Source organism: Rhinatrema bivittatum, chromosome 2 (genome assembly GCF_901001135.1).
Source record: "Rhinatrema bivittatum chromosome 2, aRhiBiv1.1, whole genome shotgun sequence".
In the NCBI taxonomy this organism is placed as follows: Eukaryota; Metazoa; Chordata; class Amphibia; order Gymnophiona; family Rhinatrematidae; genus Rhinatrema; species Rhinatrema bivittatum.
The window spans coordinates 292,708,703-292,724,721 of record NC_042616.1 but is presented as its reverse complement, the minus strand read 5'-3'; positions in this window follow the sequence as shown (position 1 = coordinate 292,724,721).

The window sequence follows — 16,019 nt, the reverse complement described above, 5'->3', positions numbered from 1 at the left end:
CACACAAACAGCTACTGCATTAGAAGCTCTATTTTAATCCTATGGACCAATCCTGTGGTCTGCAGGAGGCCTCTCTTTTTGCTGAGCAGGTGCTGCATCAGGATTGCAGCATGGTGAGGATATTGCTGCATAACGCAGTCTGCTGCACGTCAGCATTCTCAGGAGGAGCTTCTCTGACAAGAGAGGTGCCTGTGGCTGGTCATATGTTCCTTCTGCAAGGTAATATAAATTTCAGAATAAAGGGCCAGCCTGGAGGGTTCTGCAGCAAGTGCTTGTACTACCACGCAGAAGACCCAGGTTTGATTTCCTGGCCAGCAGGAGCTGGGTGTACTGTGGAGATAGTGTTCACAGCCCTTGGAGGTGGGAAATGTATGAGACAAATTTGATGCAGTGGAGGCAGTTCATGCATATCTATCTCATCCATATTTATTGTGGATATCCTGAAAACCCATCTGGCCGGGGTTTCCCAGGATAAATTTGAGAACCACTGCCCTAGATAGTAGCCAATAAAGGCTTATGGTGCCATCTCCTGATGGAGGCCATTTCCAATTGAGCTGTGCACATCATGAAGCAGGAGGAGCCTGCCAGGCAAAAATACTATGAAAAAATTAAAGAATAAGAAAATTCTGAAAGTGTAGAGGGATCTCCCAGTTGGCTGGTTGGTTGCACTTGGGGTGCTACATTTCCGGGATTCATCCAGCAGGGGAAACATGACTTCTTGGGCCCTTGGTGTGGACATATCTGTGGTCAGTACAAACCAGTGCCAAACCACTGCTTTTCATTGCTGTGCCAAGGATGTTACTGAAGGCAGCCAAAAAAAAAACCCCACCAACATTCTCTCTTAATGATCTTATGTCCAAACAAAGAGCAAGTCTCTGAGTCAAAATTGGTGTTCAAACAAAATTTTACTTTAGTTTGTAAAATCAAAATCCAATCCAGAATGATGAATATCAAAAACAGCATAAGAAAAAAATCAGTGTGAAAAAAGTCATAGTCCTTGTATCCATGTCTTTTCTCCTTGCAGCTTTTTGCTCCCTTGCACCAGCATCTATATCCAGCTATCCTACCCCTCTCAGGGTAGGATATCCCCGTTGCAACTCCAGCATCCAAAAATCTGGAAAAAAGTGGAAAATCCCCTCAGTTCAAAAAACTAGCCTTTCAAAGTCAAAATAGATCCATCTACTCCTACTGAAATGTACAAAAATCTCAACTCTCTTCACCTTTTGCTTCACTCCTTTAGCAAAGGCAAAAAAAAAAAAAAAATCAAAGCTAGTCTGTCCATATACCAGGGGGAATCCCTGCTCTAGGAACTGGTTCCACTCAAAGTCCCAAAAATAGAAAAAGTCTTCAAAATTCCAAAATCTACTCCCTTGGTCTCCTGTACTATAAAGCAGAGAAACCTTCTCTCTTCCAGGTCAGACCACCTGGGGGACAGCAAAGACCCAAATCATGTGTTTGGGGGAATTTTTATAGACCCTTAAAGCCTCCCACCAAGAGTTGGGGGATAAGTCAAAGGGAAGAGCCTCAAAACGTCCCATCCCTCTATGCTAGAAAAGTTGATCAAAAACCTAATGACAGGCAACACTGGGTCAAAAAAGAAAGTATAAGTAGGTTGGGAGTTTTTTTTATTGACCAACTAAAGAATTATTCAGTGATTATGTTGTTCTTGAGCTTCGTGGTGCATGCCATAATCTTTGGCTAATCCATACCCTATAAAAGGCGTCACACCTATAAAGAAAACAGTTTTTTCATGTCCCAATGTGGCTGCTAGAACCCTGCCCTGGTAATAAAGCAAAATAATAAGGGTAAACACAAAAGAGGAAAGCATGCTCTTACATTTTTCTTGAGGACCACAGTACCTGAAGTGAAATTGCTTTCAAAGAGTAGCACCAGTGGCAGCAGCGCCAGCTTTCCTATACCAGGTTCCTGCTGTGCATCTCCCTACTCTACTGCAAGGAACACCTCTAGCAATGAGAAGGCAATTCAGTTTCCATACATATTCAATCCTTGGCTTCTCTACTGAGACAGCTAACACAGCTAAATTTGATTTGAAATACTTCAAAGAACATAGGAGGTAATATTAAGTCACTGGCCAGATTGCAAAGTTAGCCGTATAAACTTATCCTGCTAAATTTAAGGCATATTCAGTGGTGCAGGCACACTATTGAATACAGCCAGCTATCTTAAAGATAGCCAGATAAGTTTATCTGGCTATCTTTATGACTACTCTACAGCATGACCAGAGTTAGTTGGATAAGTAGTTGGCCAAAGGCCACAAGCCATACTCCTTCAGGAACTCAGTAAAGATTGACCCTAAATCTTTGCAGTATCTCCAGCCTGGGCCTGTTGGGTCTGTGGACCCTTGGCCCAAGGTAGGATTGGCTCTACCTGCAGGGATGAGCCCTGTAGGGTCCCACCATCGGCAGGGAGACCCAGGCAAGGCAGAGACCCTTCAGGACCTTCGCCTAAACCAACAATTGTCACCAATGGGTTGAATCTTTGCGTGCCTGGACAGGCAGGACTACAGTGAGGTCTCTGCTGGTGGCTGAAGCGGAGGTCTGTGGCTAGCTAGGATCATGGCCAAATGGCAGTCAGGTGGGTGCATGGTCCAAACAGTGGTCAAAGGTGGCAGCAATCAGAGGTATCCAAGGTCCAGGGAGTGGTCAAAGGCAGGCAGCGGTCAGTCATATCCAATATAGAAGCTGATGTCAAAACCAGGTATCTGTCCAAGGAAGGACACAAGGGACAGATAGGCAGGCAGGAAGGCAAGAATAAGAATAGCAGGAATAAGGCTGGAGACAAAATGACAAAGACAAGTTGGACAGTAAACTGAAGAAAAGGCTGGATGAGGAACTGAAAACAAGTCTGGACGAGGTACTGAAGACAAGGCTGGAACAAAGACAAGACGCTGGGAAGCAACACGCACTATTAGGCAGTAGTTGGTCCTGATGCTGAGGAAAAATTGTGTCTGTAGTTTTGCCCTTTTATAGGGCTGAGGTGCTGATGTCATCAGTAGAGATCACAGGAACTTTCCTGTTGCGGTCCCTGTGATTGTGAGGCAGTCGTGCGCACTCACCTAAGGAGAGGCACAGTGTGTGTGTTTGCTGGTGGTGTCTTGCCGCATGTGTTCAGGAGCGGCACTAGCGGCGTCCTGCCGCCATCGAGAAGCAGCATGACCGGCCCGGCATCTTGCTGCGTGATGGGGCCTGGCCAGGAGGGTGAGTGCGGCAGTCCCTGTGAGAAGCCTGCGGACCTCCAATTGTAACAGGGCTGAACTGAGGTCTGAAACTGAACTGAGAGAGAGAGAGAGAGACTTAATTTTCTTTCCCAGCCCTGGGGAAGGAGAGTTGGACACTGACTCAGAGGCAGTAACATGGATATGGGAGCAGGGGTGCTTGCAGTTCTCAATCTATGTTTTTATGCTATTTTTGCCTGCATTTTATTTTTTGTTGCAGCAAACTTTTTTTTTTTTTGTTTTTTTAACATCACTCCAATTCTCTGCCTGTTTCTTCAAGTTAAGACCCAGCCTGCTGAGAACTGCTAAAGTGAATACTTTGAAGGAGTGACTGCAGGAGGAAAGAGACTGTATATGGTACCCAGCCCCAAGAGCTTAGAACCCCCGGAGGCTTGTCCTGCTCCCTGCTGGTTGGATCCCGGCTTCCCAGTGCAGAGAAGAGTTAGAGGTCTGAGACAGTGAGTGTGGCCCTGGGACTGTGTGACACCCCCTGCATTAGGAACCTCTAAACTAAGAGGGGGTTACATGTATATGCTTTGTCGCTGGTGGTTTGGAAGACAGGCAGCGCTCTGTAAATTAATGCACTGTTGTCACACTGAGTTTTTGCAGCCAGATTGATTGAAGCCACAGCACCAGCATGGGTGTGAACTTCTTCATTCATAATAACGTTCTGTTAACTTTCGAGTCAAACTGAGGCCAAATGAGTGCTAACAGTTATAAATAACTAGCCACAGGGACAGATAGAAGCTTTTGTGCAGGTGTGATCTCTCTCTCTCTCCTTCTCTGTCTCACACACACACACACACACACACACTTTTTATTCATTTAGAGTTAGTGATTCAAATCTAATGTGTACAAATTGAGCTATGCCGTAGCATGTGTTAAGATATGTTAACAATATATATATGAACAGAATAAAATACAAGCAAGAACAACACAATTTTTTAATAATTATTTGATCAAAAGCTGTAGAACTATCAATTGACTGCTTGATAATGTCATGTGTTAAAAGTTGCTCACAGCATCATTTCAACAGCATACGCGTCGATTCCTGCCTTATTTGGTAATACTGGGATATTATATTGTTTATATTCTTTGCCTGGTTTATTGATCCCTTGGCAGGGTGGTCCTCAAGGCTTCGTTTCTGTAGAGTTCTTCTTTTTATGGTTTCTATTCTTGCTTCCCCTTAGATTTCGAGGACTTGATGCTAACAGTGAAACTTGCTGGTTTTTCTTGATTTTGGATGATTTAATTGTATGCATTTTTTGCTTACCTATTTCTTGGCCTAAATTATTCAACTTTTAATGCTAAATTTAAAAAACTGCATAAGAAAAAAAAGGTTATTAATATTATTACTATTATTAATAATCACTTTTATAATGCTATGGGGTGGATGCAAGGTTGCAGACACATAAGAATTAATGAGTCTGAGTTACTTGCTATCCCTTTACCTTAAAGCTGCAGCACTAGCTAATGACTCCAGTTGGCAGTTAAAGCAAAAACATCAAGCATCCCCCTTTTTTTTTGGCATATTTTAAAATGTAATCTCTCAAGACAAAGGAGAATAAAACTTTGATAGCTTATGTTACGTAGTCATTATGAATCAAGATAATTATGGGCACTGTTCTGCTGATCCTTATCAGATCCGCATGGAGTCATCACACCAGGGTTTTCCAAACCGTTTATGAGGACCCCACAGCCAGACTGATGTTCAGTAAATGCGTATGCATGAGGCAAATTTGCATATATTCTTTCCAATGTTCGCAATGTATCTCAAGTATAATCAGTGTGGATATCCTGAAAACCTGTCTGGCCTTTTCTCCTGCTTTTTTTGACTGGCAGGTGGGGGTCACCAGGGCTACTACTGGGGCCCTCCCCTGACAACCATGCTAGTGGGTGTTTTTTCTTTTGACCTGAAGCTGCCGGCCGTATTGTAAGATGCTCCGGTATCTTTCTTCTAGTGATGCACTAAACAACAAGTAAAATACGTTCTGCATCTCAAAAAAGATATAATTGCGATGGAGAAGGTACAGAGAAGGGCTACCAACATGATAAGGGGAATGGAACAGCTCCCCTATGAGGAAAGACTAAAGAGGTTGGGACTTTTCAGCTTGGAGAAGAGACGACTGAGGGGATATGATAGAGGTGTTTAAAATCATGAGAGGTCTAGAATGGGTTAATGTGAATCAGTTATTTACTCTTTCGGATAATAGAAAGACTAGGGGGCACTCCATAAAGTTAGCATGTGGCACATTTAAAACTAATCGGAGAAAGTTCTTTTTCACTCAACGCATAATTAAACTCTGGAATTTGTTGCCAGAGGATGTGGTTAGTGAAGTTAGTGTAGCTGTGTTTAAAAAAGGATTGGATAAGTTCTTGGAGGAGAAGTCCATTACCTGCTATTAATTGAGTTGACTTAGAAAATAGCCACTGCTATTACTGGCAGCGGTAACATGGAATAGACTTAGTGTTTGGGTACTTGCCAGGTTCTTATGGCCTGGATTGGCCACTGTTGGAGACAGGATGCTGGGCTTGATGGACCCTTGGTCTGACCCAGTATGGCATGTTCTTATGTTCTTATGTTATTATGCACCACACAGGTCCTTCTTAGCCCTGACACCCGCCTCCACACCTCAGATTTCCTATAGGACATTCTTTCCCTCTCTGCAGGCTCGGGTGCTGCTGCTGGGGCTGAGGTTGAGAGTGGACCGAGAGGAAAAAAAAAAAAAAGGCCAGGGGCATCACTCAAGCCCTCCACCCCGCTCCATCCTTGGGGTGGTGGGGGCAGCTCTTTGCCCTGCCTCCTCCACCTGCTCAATAGAGGGGAGCAAAGATAAACGTCTGCAGCCCCAACACTTTTGTTACATTTTTTGTTTTCATTTTTGGAAGTTTTTTTTTTTCTCTCCAAGTACCCTTTCATGTAAAGTATATTTTATTCCACTTCCATTACCGAAACAAAATTAAACATTGAAAAAAAGGAATTTTATTTATTTATTTATTTATTTATTGTTTTTGTTATACCGAGTTTCATGACTGGCATCACATCAACCCGGTTTACAATTAACAATGTGTGAAAAGCATAAGGTAACGTGATAACAATATTCCCAATAGAACTGTGAACTTTAAATACAGAGAATCAATTGAAGGGTGTGAGAAAGTTACAATAAAACAATAAATCAGGGAAAATTAACTTGGAGCTGGAAGAGGGGAGAGATTGAACAATGCAATATTTACATTTCAGCCAATTAGTGTAGTAGTATAGCGGAGTGAATAAATAGGCCTATGTGAATAAATGAGACGGTACATAAATATGAAACGGTAAAATAAGTAACCAAGAGAATAAATATGACACAGTAGTGAATGATAATGATATGATAAAACTCCGCAGGTAATGATGTGCGTAAGTTTATGGTAGTTGGATTCTTATTTAGATCCCGTTATTGCATGCGAGTTTGTGTTGAAGAGTGGAGGGAACCCCCTAGGACTCCGACGCCCCCCCCCCCCCCCCACCCTCCGCCTCCAACCTCCTGTCCTGAAAATGATGCTGGGGCCAGGAACAATCTCAGCCCCCCACTTACATCTCTCATAAGGGGTTGGCTCAGAGTCCTGGGCAGTCAAAGGGGCAGACAGGATGCCCACTCTCCTCTTACCCTCTTGGTGGTCTCTTTAAAATGATGCTGGCTGGCCCCGAGACCTGCGCCATTTTAAAGTCACCATGGCCCCAGACTCAGGGCCTACCAGTGCCATTTTAAAGAGACCACTGAGGGGGCAGAAGGCAGTGGGTATCCCTCCTGCCCAGTGACAGATTTAGGATTTTGGCACCCCCTAGGCACTGTCGGTGCTGTCGCTTCCCCCCTTACCTCCTCTCCCCATTTCCCTCCTCCCTCCCCTTTTACCAAGGTTGGACAGGACACAGAAGGTGTAAGTCCCCTAGTTTCCTGTGGCAAAAATGTAAAACATTCTGAAGGAAATTGGGAAAACATTTCCTTCTTTTATATTACATTATAAAAAGAAAGTCATTTTACACCAGAATTACTAGTATCATTCATTTTATTTTCATTGGGTGAAGACAACTGATCTCAGGTATCAGTACAGGGAGGAGATCTCAGGGATGGGGAGAGGAAGGGAGGAGGATCAGGAATGGGGTGAGAAGAAAGGGGGGGGGGGGAAATGAGTATGAGAAGGGAAGAACTAGGGGTGGGGAGAATCGAGAAGATTAGGAATGTGAGATAGAGAAGAGGAGGGAGGTTCTTGGATTCAGTAAGGGGAGGAGGAAGTAGGAAGGACTGGTGAGTGGGTTCCAGGATCTGGGAAGAAGGGAGACGTAAGCAGGAAGCGAGGTTCAAGGGTCTGGGTGATAGAATCCAAGATCAAGGGAGGGAGGATTAGAATTGAAGTGGGCAGGGAGTAGAGGAGGGAGGTGTTCTACCAAGCTCGTATTCTGCTTCTCCTTGCCTCCCCTCTCTAATATCCCACCTGATATGGCATACACATACATTTGGCACCAATTCCTTCTCTCTCTCTCTCTCTCTCTCACACTCTCTCTCTCTCTCTCTCACACAAACACACACACACACACACATTTGTGCCCCCCCCATCCCACCCTCCTGTGATCTCTGCTCAGACCCTCCTAATCTCTACAAAATAATCAGCCTTTGCTCTGTCTGCTGCAGTCTCTCCCGTTCCCTGAATGCTGCCTGGAGGGGAGAGACTGGATCAGGAAGAAGAGGGCTGTTTCTCTGCTGAGTGAGATTCAGCACAGCTGAAAGGCAGCAAATCTTCAGCCAGCCTGCTGCTGCCCTAGGCATGGGCCTGGTGTGCCCAGTGATAAATCCTGGCCTGCTTCTGCCCCTCTTACTGCCCAGGACTCAGTGTGGACCCCCATATGAGGGACAAGTGGGGACAGAGTAGTTCCTGTCCCTGGTAGCTTTTGGGAGGAATTAGAGGAGCCTTGGGACAGGCTGCAGAGGATTTTATTTTAGTGAGTTTTTTCAAAACAGAAGGAAAGTAAAACCAACAAAATGTTGTTGATTTTTCTTTTTGAGCCATTTTTTAAAACATAATGAAATGAAATAGGAAATGTTGGTTGACGTTTCTTATTTTGTTTCAAACGAATGCACATCACAAGTAACTAAACTCCCTGTGATCTCCTCAGGTACCCTCTGATTCCGAGAAGCCCTTGCATGATTCATCTGAATCTGTACTTCCTTGCAGGACCTGCTGCAGACAATTCTCAGGAGGCAGCAGGGAGTAGTGCTGTGCTGCTTTTGGTTGTTCTGGTCCTAGTACTGCCCTCATTCTTGGCCCTCCTGTGCCAGTGCCACCATCCACCGACTCTGCCTTCTTCTGCCCCCTATATCATAGGAATAGAGCTAACAGTGGTAGCAGGCAACACATGCTCTTCCAGCCTCAGCTCTTTCTTGCTTGATGCAGCCTGTGCCTTCCCACTGTGAAAAAAAACTCTCTTTAGGCAGGGGAGTGCTGGTATTACTAGTGCTACCAGATGTACCTGGACCTGTGCTAATAGGTGCCAGGGCCAGTGCAAGGGTATTAGGCCACCCTAGGTGAACCTTCTGGCTTGCGCCCCCTCCCCCGGTCCACACCCCGGCTCTGGCCCCAACCTCATTCAACTCAGACAGGTCCCCTCTCTTACACACACTTAGGTTCTTGTCTCATTCACACACACACCCCCTTAAACAGGCTCCCTTCCTCTCTCTCACTAACACTATTGCTCTCTCGTACACACACAATCCCTCTCACCCACCCACACACAGAGGCACCACTTGTGGCCCGTCGAGACTCTGCTTCTGTCGGCTGTGAGTGGGATGGGCTCCGCTCGCGGCTCCACCTGGCTGCTCTTTGCCATCCCCAATGGCTGGTGCCCTAGAGCCAACCACCTAGTTCTCCAATTGGGATGCACCGGCCCTAATAGGTGCCTTTCCAGAAGGAGGCAAAGCTTTTCATCTCCTTCTGCCATTGTTATCCCAACACCTTTCTCTTCCTCCCATTTCCTGTGGCAAGATGAAAAATTGACACATTCACTACTAAAGTGCTGTGGAAAGGTTTTTGTCTTTTTACAATTAGTGTTTGTATGTGTATTACTTTATTCTGCCACACAAACACCAGTGTGGAGAAAAAAAAAAGGACACGCACGTGCACACACACACACACACCGCATACACACACTGTGAACACAGTGTGAATCCTTTTCCACTCCAAGATGAGATTCAGAGAAGCAATAATTCAAGCCTGACTTCTTTGCTGTATTTTTTGGTTAGTACATTGCACTTCTACAATTTAAATTTCTCTGAGGTAGATATTCAAAAGCCATTTAGATACATAACTCACAAGTTATCCATCTAAATGGTAAATGTGGCATTTTTAGCCATTTATCTAGCTAAATTATAGCCGGATAAGTAGTTATCTGGCTATAATTTAGTTGGATAAAAAAAAGGAGTGTTTTAGGGGTGTTACGAGGAAGGGTTGAGTTATCTGCCTGACCTAGCCAAATATTAGGTATATCCAGCTAACGGGCTGATAGAGTACAGTGCGCTCCAACGGAGCACACTGTTAACCCGTGTTTGGACGCACATTTTCGACGCGCTAGCTTTACCCCCTATTCAGTAAGGGGTAATAACGCGTCGAAAACGCGCGCCCAACCCCCTCGAAACTAATAGCGCCCGCAACATGCAAATGCATGTTGATGGCCCTATTAGTCATTCCCGCGCGATACAGTAAGTAAAATGTGCAGCCAAGCCACACATTTTACTTTCAGAAATTAGCGCCTACCCAAAGGTAGGCGTTAATTTCTGCTGGCACCGGGAAAGTGCACAGAAAAGCAGTAAAACTGCTTTTCTGTACACCCTCCGACTTAATATCATGGCGATATTAAGTCGGAGGTCTCGAAAGTTAAAAATTATTAAAAATAAAAAAAATAAAAAATTTAAAATCGGTCCGCGGCTCGCGGGTTAAAAACTAGGGATGTGCAGAGCAAAATTTTATGTTCATATTTTTTATGTCCGAAAGGGGGTCCCACTTGCGGCCAATATGGACATAAAAAAAATCCATGAGTTGGGTATATGTACATATGTGCAAAAAAAAAATTTAAACCCCCTCACCCTCCTTAATCCCCCCCCCAGACTTACCACAACTCCCTGGTGATCGAGCGAGGAGTGAGGACGTCATTTCTGCAATCCTGGCGAGAAGCATGTGACGTCGGTGGCACGTCGAGTGACGCGGCGTCACGTGATTCCCGGCGAGTTCGCGCCGGACGGCTCGTTCGGCCCAAAAAGAACTTTTGGCCAGCTTGGGGGGCCTCCTGACCCCCCCAAGCTGGCCAAAAGTTCTTTTGGGCCGAACGAGCCGTCCGGCACGAACGAGCCGGGAATCACGTGACGCCGGCGTCACTCGATGTGCCGCCGACGTCACATGCTTCTCGCCAAGGATTGCAGAAATGGCGTCCTCACTCCTCGCTCCATCACCAGGGAGTTGTGGTAAGTCGGGGGGGGGGATTAAGGAGGGTGAGGGGGTTTATATTTTTATTTTGGCTCAACAATCGCGATTTCCCACATATCGAACATATCTATGTTCGATATGTGGGAAATCCGATCGTTTATGTCGAATCAATTTTTTAAGTAAAAAAAAAATATGAGTTGCGTTTTACTAATGCGGTCAATCCGAATGCACACCCCTATTAAAAACCGGACGCTCAATTTTGCGGGCGTCTGGTTTCCGAACCCGTGGCTGTCAGTGGGTTTGAGAACAGACGCCGGCAAAATTGAGCGTCGGCTGTCAAACTCTCTGACAGCCGCCGCTCCTGTCAAAAAAGAGGCTCTAGGGACGCGCTAGTGTCCCTAGAGCCTCTTTTTACCGCGGGCTCTAATTTGAATTTTTTTTTTTTAGAGAATCGTGCACACAGGAGAGTGGCCTGTGCGCACGCCGGGAGAGCAGGCGCTCTCCCGCGAATTTTACTGTATCGGCCTGTAAGTTAGCCAGATCACTTTAGAACTGCTTCCGAGCAAGTCTAAAGTGATCCAGCCTTTTGTGATCCTGCTTCCTGGCTTCTTCCCCATCCTTACTCCTGCTTCAGTCAGTCTAGGATAAGAGTAACATCACTAGTTGCTAGCTTGCCTTGAAATGAAGAAATATCCCTGCAGTTTTGCTTATCCCATAGACTTTAATGGGAAATGAAAACAGAGCACTGGCTATTTGTATTCATTTTCCATTAACTAAAGCAAATCTGTATGATTCAGTTTGGATTCCTTATTCGTTTTAAACAAATGCATATCTCTATTCCATTCTCCTGTTATGAAACCTGAAAATAGTTCCTTCTGACCAAATACTTTGTTTTAAGCGATTACATAGATTTGGGTCTCAAAAAATAGTAAACGGTCAAGACCAGTAATGGCCAATTTTCTGAATATTAATGGTATGTTTTTGTCAACCATGGCAAAATACATAATGCTGCAATTCAAGGCTTCAGAGGTCAGTTTTTCTAATATATCTCAGCTAGGAGTGTCACGGCCATGCAGACTGGTTAACAGTAATCCCCTGAAAGGAGCAGCATGGGACACAAGAGCTGGGCAGTACAAGATCTTCTGCCTGATCAGTCACTTCCCCTGTGGGTTGAGCCCACAGGTTCTAGTGGCTGACAAGACTTCTCTGGCAGTGCCCTTGGGGCAGGGGTGCAGGCAGAGATGAGGCAAACTGGGGTCAGGACAGGCAGCCAATGAAGCAGCATAGAAGGTCAGGCCAGATCAGGAATAAGAAGTCTGTCCAAGGTGGAGCATTAGCAGGGCAGGCAGGAACCAGGGCAGAAAAGGAAACTGGAACAGGGAGAAAGCACAGAGCCAAGGCAGGGTAAAACAAACAGGGTGCAAGACCAGGCAGGAACCAGACAGGCAAGACACCAGGGGAAAAAGACAGGAAGAAGGCAAAACAGGGGCAGAAGAAGCAAGACACCAAGGCCAGGACAGGGACAGAGCTAGGCAGGACCTGAGCAGGGCAAAACATAGAATGCACGGCCAGACAGGGACAAGACAAACAAGAACAGAAAGCAGGCAAGAGGGCCACTGGAACATCATATAGGAAACAGGGAGAAGAAACAGGCAGGAGGGCCACTGGAAGGCCCTACATGAGATACAGAAACAAACAGGAACAAAGATAAGGCAAGAAGGCCTCTTAACAGGCCACACTGCAAACAGGAACAAGATCAAGGTAGATTAAAGTGCAAGGGTGGCTACAAGGAGCAAGAGAGACTCGATGGTGAGGCAGGCTTTTAAGTCATGGCTGGGCTGCCTCCTGTGCCTTTGAGGGAAGCCTGCACAGCTCAGGCTGCAGCCCACTGAGGACCTCTGCAGGCAGGAGGGCCACACAGCAGCCAGGATCATTACAAGGAGCTGGCAATGAATATAACTGATTTAGTGTATATTAGGCACAACTATTTTATTCTGAAAAAATATTCTGATGGTAATGAAAATGATTAATATTGTATCTGTAAATATTAATTGAATATAGTTGCCAATTAACTAAAATACAGTACACTCATATCTATTTTCTAATTTTACCCAGCAGTTTCCTCTTGTTCCTTTATGTTTCTAGCTCAGTCAGATCCCTCCTCCATTGGGCTACAGTAACATAAGTCTTCCCTTGCAACTACCTGGGAACTTTTCACTTGTTTTATAACTCCCCCACCTAGCCCAGCCTTGCAGTGACAGTCATTGGCCAAGGGCCATAGACCACAGCTCTCTGGAACCTGGCAGCTGTGCTCCATTCAATAGACTTCACTGGTGAGTTGTGGCATAGACTCCCTTCCTCCAACAGCTGTGCTTCAGCAGCTCCAGCCCAAGCCCCAGGCCAAGATGTCCTAGCAAGCAGAAACCTAGCTTAGGGAATGAATTCAAGTATTTTTTTGCATGGTAGTGCACAGCACTGCCATCCATGATCCACTGGGTTGGCCCGTGTGTGTGTGTGTGCGTGCTTTATATATCTCTGTCTATCTATCTATCTATCTATATATATGTATCTATATCCATATCTGTATCTATCTATCTATCTATATGTATCTATATCCATATCTATATCTATCTATCTATCTATCTATATGTATCTATATCCATATCTGTATCTATCTATCTATATGTATCTAATTCCATATCTATATCTATCTATCTATCTATATGTACCTATATCCATATCTATATCTATCTATCTATCTATATGTATCTATATCCATATCTGTATCTATCTATCTATCTGTATGTACCTATATCCATATCTATATCTATCTATCTATCTATCTATATGTATCTATATCCATATCTATATCTATCTATCTATCTATATGTATCTATATCCATATCTGTATCTATCTATCTATATGTATCTATATCTATCTATCTATCTATCTGTATGTACCTATATCCATATCTATATCTATCTATCTATCTATCTATATGTATCTATATCCATATCTGTATCTATCTATCTATCTATATGTATCTATATCTATATCTATCTATCTATATATATGTATCTATATCCATATCTGTATCTATCTATCTATCTATCTATCTGTATGTATCTATATCCATATCTCTATCTATCTATCTATCTATATGTATCTATATCCATATCTCTATCTATCTATATGTATCTATATCCATATCTATATCTATCTATCTATCTATATATATATGTATCTATATCCATATCTGTATCTATCTATCTATATATCTATCTATATATATATATATATATATTGATATAGATAGATTGATGTATGTTTCCCATTATAATCTGTTTTGGATTATTGAATTTAGCAGGATATAAATATTATTCAAAATAATTGACCCTTCCTACTTCAGTTTTACTCAGCGGATGAGATAGAATAAGGGGAAGAAAAGTTAGAAGGGAAGGGGGGAAAGACGGGAAAGAGGACGTGAAGAAGGGAAGGAGGAAGAGAAATGAGGAGGAAGGGAAAGAAACGATTGGGGTTTTATCAGTATTATTGTATTTTAAAATGGTTTTAGTCTATGTAAAAGTATTGTTTTATTAATTTAACGTTTTTGAAAAATGATGTAATTGTGGGGATTAGGAGCTTGGCCTCCTGGCAGCTGGCAGGCCACGTCAGGGGCTAAAATCTATCGCCACGTCTAACGGTCTTTTTCTTGGGCCTACGCTTAGTGCAGAGGAAATGTCATGTTCCGACCGCAGTGAGCTTTAGCAAGTAACAGCCTTCATCTGTCACTAGCTAACAGGAAATCAGTCTGCAGTAAACATATCTAGTGCAAGCTTTGCAGCCCCCATAACAGCTCATGGCCTACTTGCCTTTATGTGGTTTTCACACCTAGATAGTTCAGTACAACTGCCTCACTACCAGCTAATGACCTCCCCCCTCCCTGCCTGAAGACTGACAGCTTGCACCTACTGCCCACTTGTGCCTACTTAGTAAAAGGTCAGCACAAACATTTATGGTGGAAAAACACTGTAGCAGCAAAACATGTGACGTATGTATCCTATGCTATGCTATGAAATCATTTACAATAAAAGGAGAGGCTTCCCAGAAGCCGGGAGGACGCTTCACCATGACTACTGTCTGAGGTGTCTTCATTGCTGCTAAACCTTGCTGCTGCTACATGTAATATGTATAACGATAGGTTCAGTATAAGTGTGTTTTGAATGTTGCTACTGCAAATTCTATCAGTGTAAACCGCCTTGAAATTAAGTTGAAAGCCGGTATATAAAGCTGAATAAATAAATAAATAAATGCTGAAATAAAGATAAAGCTATAGATCTATCTATCAATCTATAAACACACACATAACAAACATGAAAATGTATTCTCTTCTAAGATGAGTGCTGAAGCATCAGACTATTTTAGGAGAAGATTTCATTTATATTGTAGATCCTGAACTAGAGAGATCCCTTCCTGGCAGCCTGAGCTCCAAGGTCTTCAATGCAGAGTTTAATTTTCTGTTTACAGAACATGAACATATTGATCCCTGGAGGATAATTAATCCAGGAGGCAAGGATTTAAGTTTTTATTTGAAAATGAATAAAACATTTTTCCAGAACAGTCTAATATCAAAGTGTGTTTTGAAGAAGGTAAAATTGGACAAGGGCTGATGAAGTGGTTTTTATCTGACCACAATCCAGTGGAACTCTGGCTTTTATAATCTGAGGCACAATCCTTCAACTGGAGACTGAGCCCCTTTATTTGACAAGATAAAGAACATAATAAGAACATAAGAAATTGCCATGCTGGGCCACCCAAGGGTCCATCAAGCCCAGCATCCTGTTTCCAACAGAGGCCAAACCAGGCCACAAGAACCTGGCAATTATCCAAACACTAAGAAGATCCCATGCTACTGATGCAATTAATAGCAGTGGCTATTCCCTAAGTAAACTTGATTAATAGGCGTTAATGGACTTCTCCTCCAAGAACTTATCCAAACCTTTCTTGAACCCAGCTACACTAACTGCACTAACCACATCCTCTGGCAACAAATTCCAGAGCTTTATTGTGCATTGAGTGAAAAAGAATTTTCTCCGATTAGTCTTAAATGTGCTACTTGCTAACTTCATGGAATGCCCCCTAGTCCTTCTATTATTCGAAAGTGTAAATAACCGAGTCACATCTACTCGTTCAAGACCTCTCATAATCTTAAAGACCTCTATGATATCCCCCCTCAACCGTCTCTTCTCCAAGCTGAACAGCCCTAACCTCTTCAGCCTTTCCTCATAGGGGAGCTGTTCCATTCCCTTTATCATTTTGGTTGCCCTT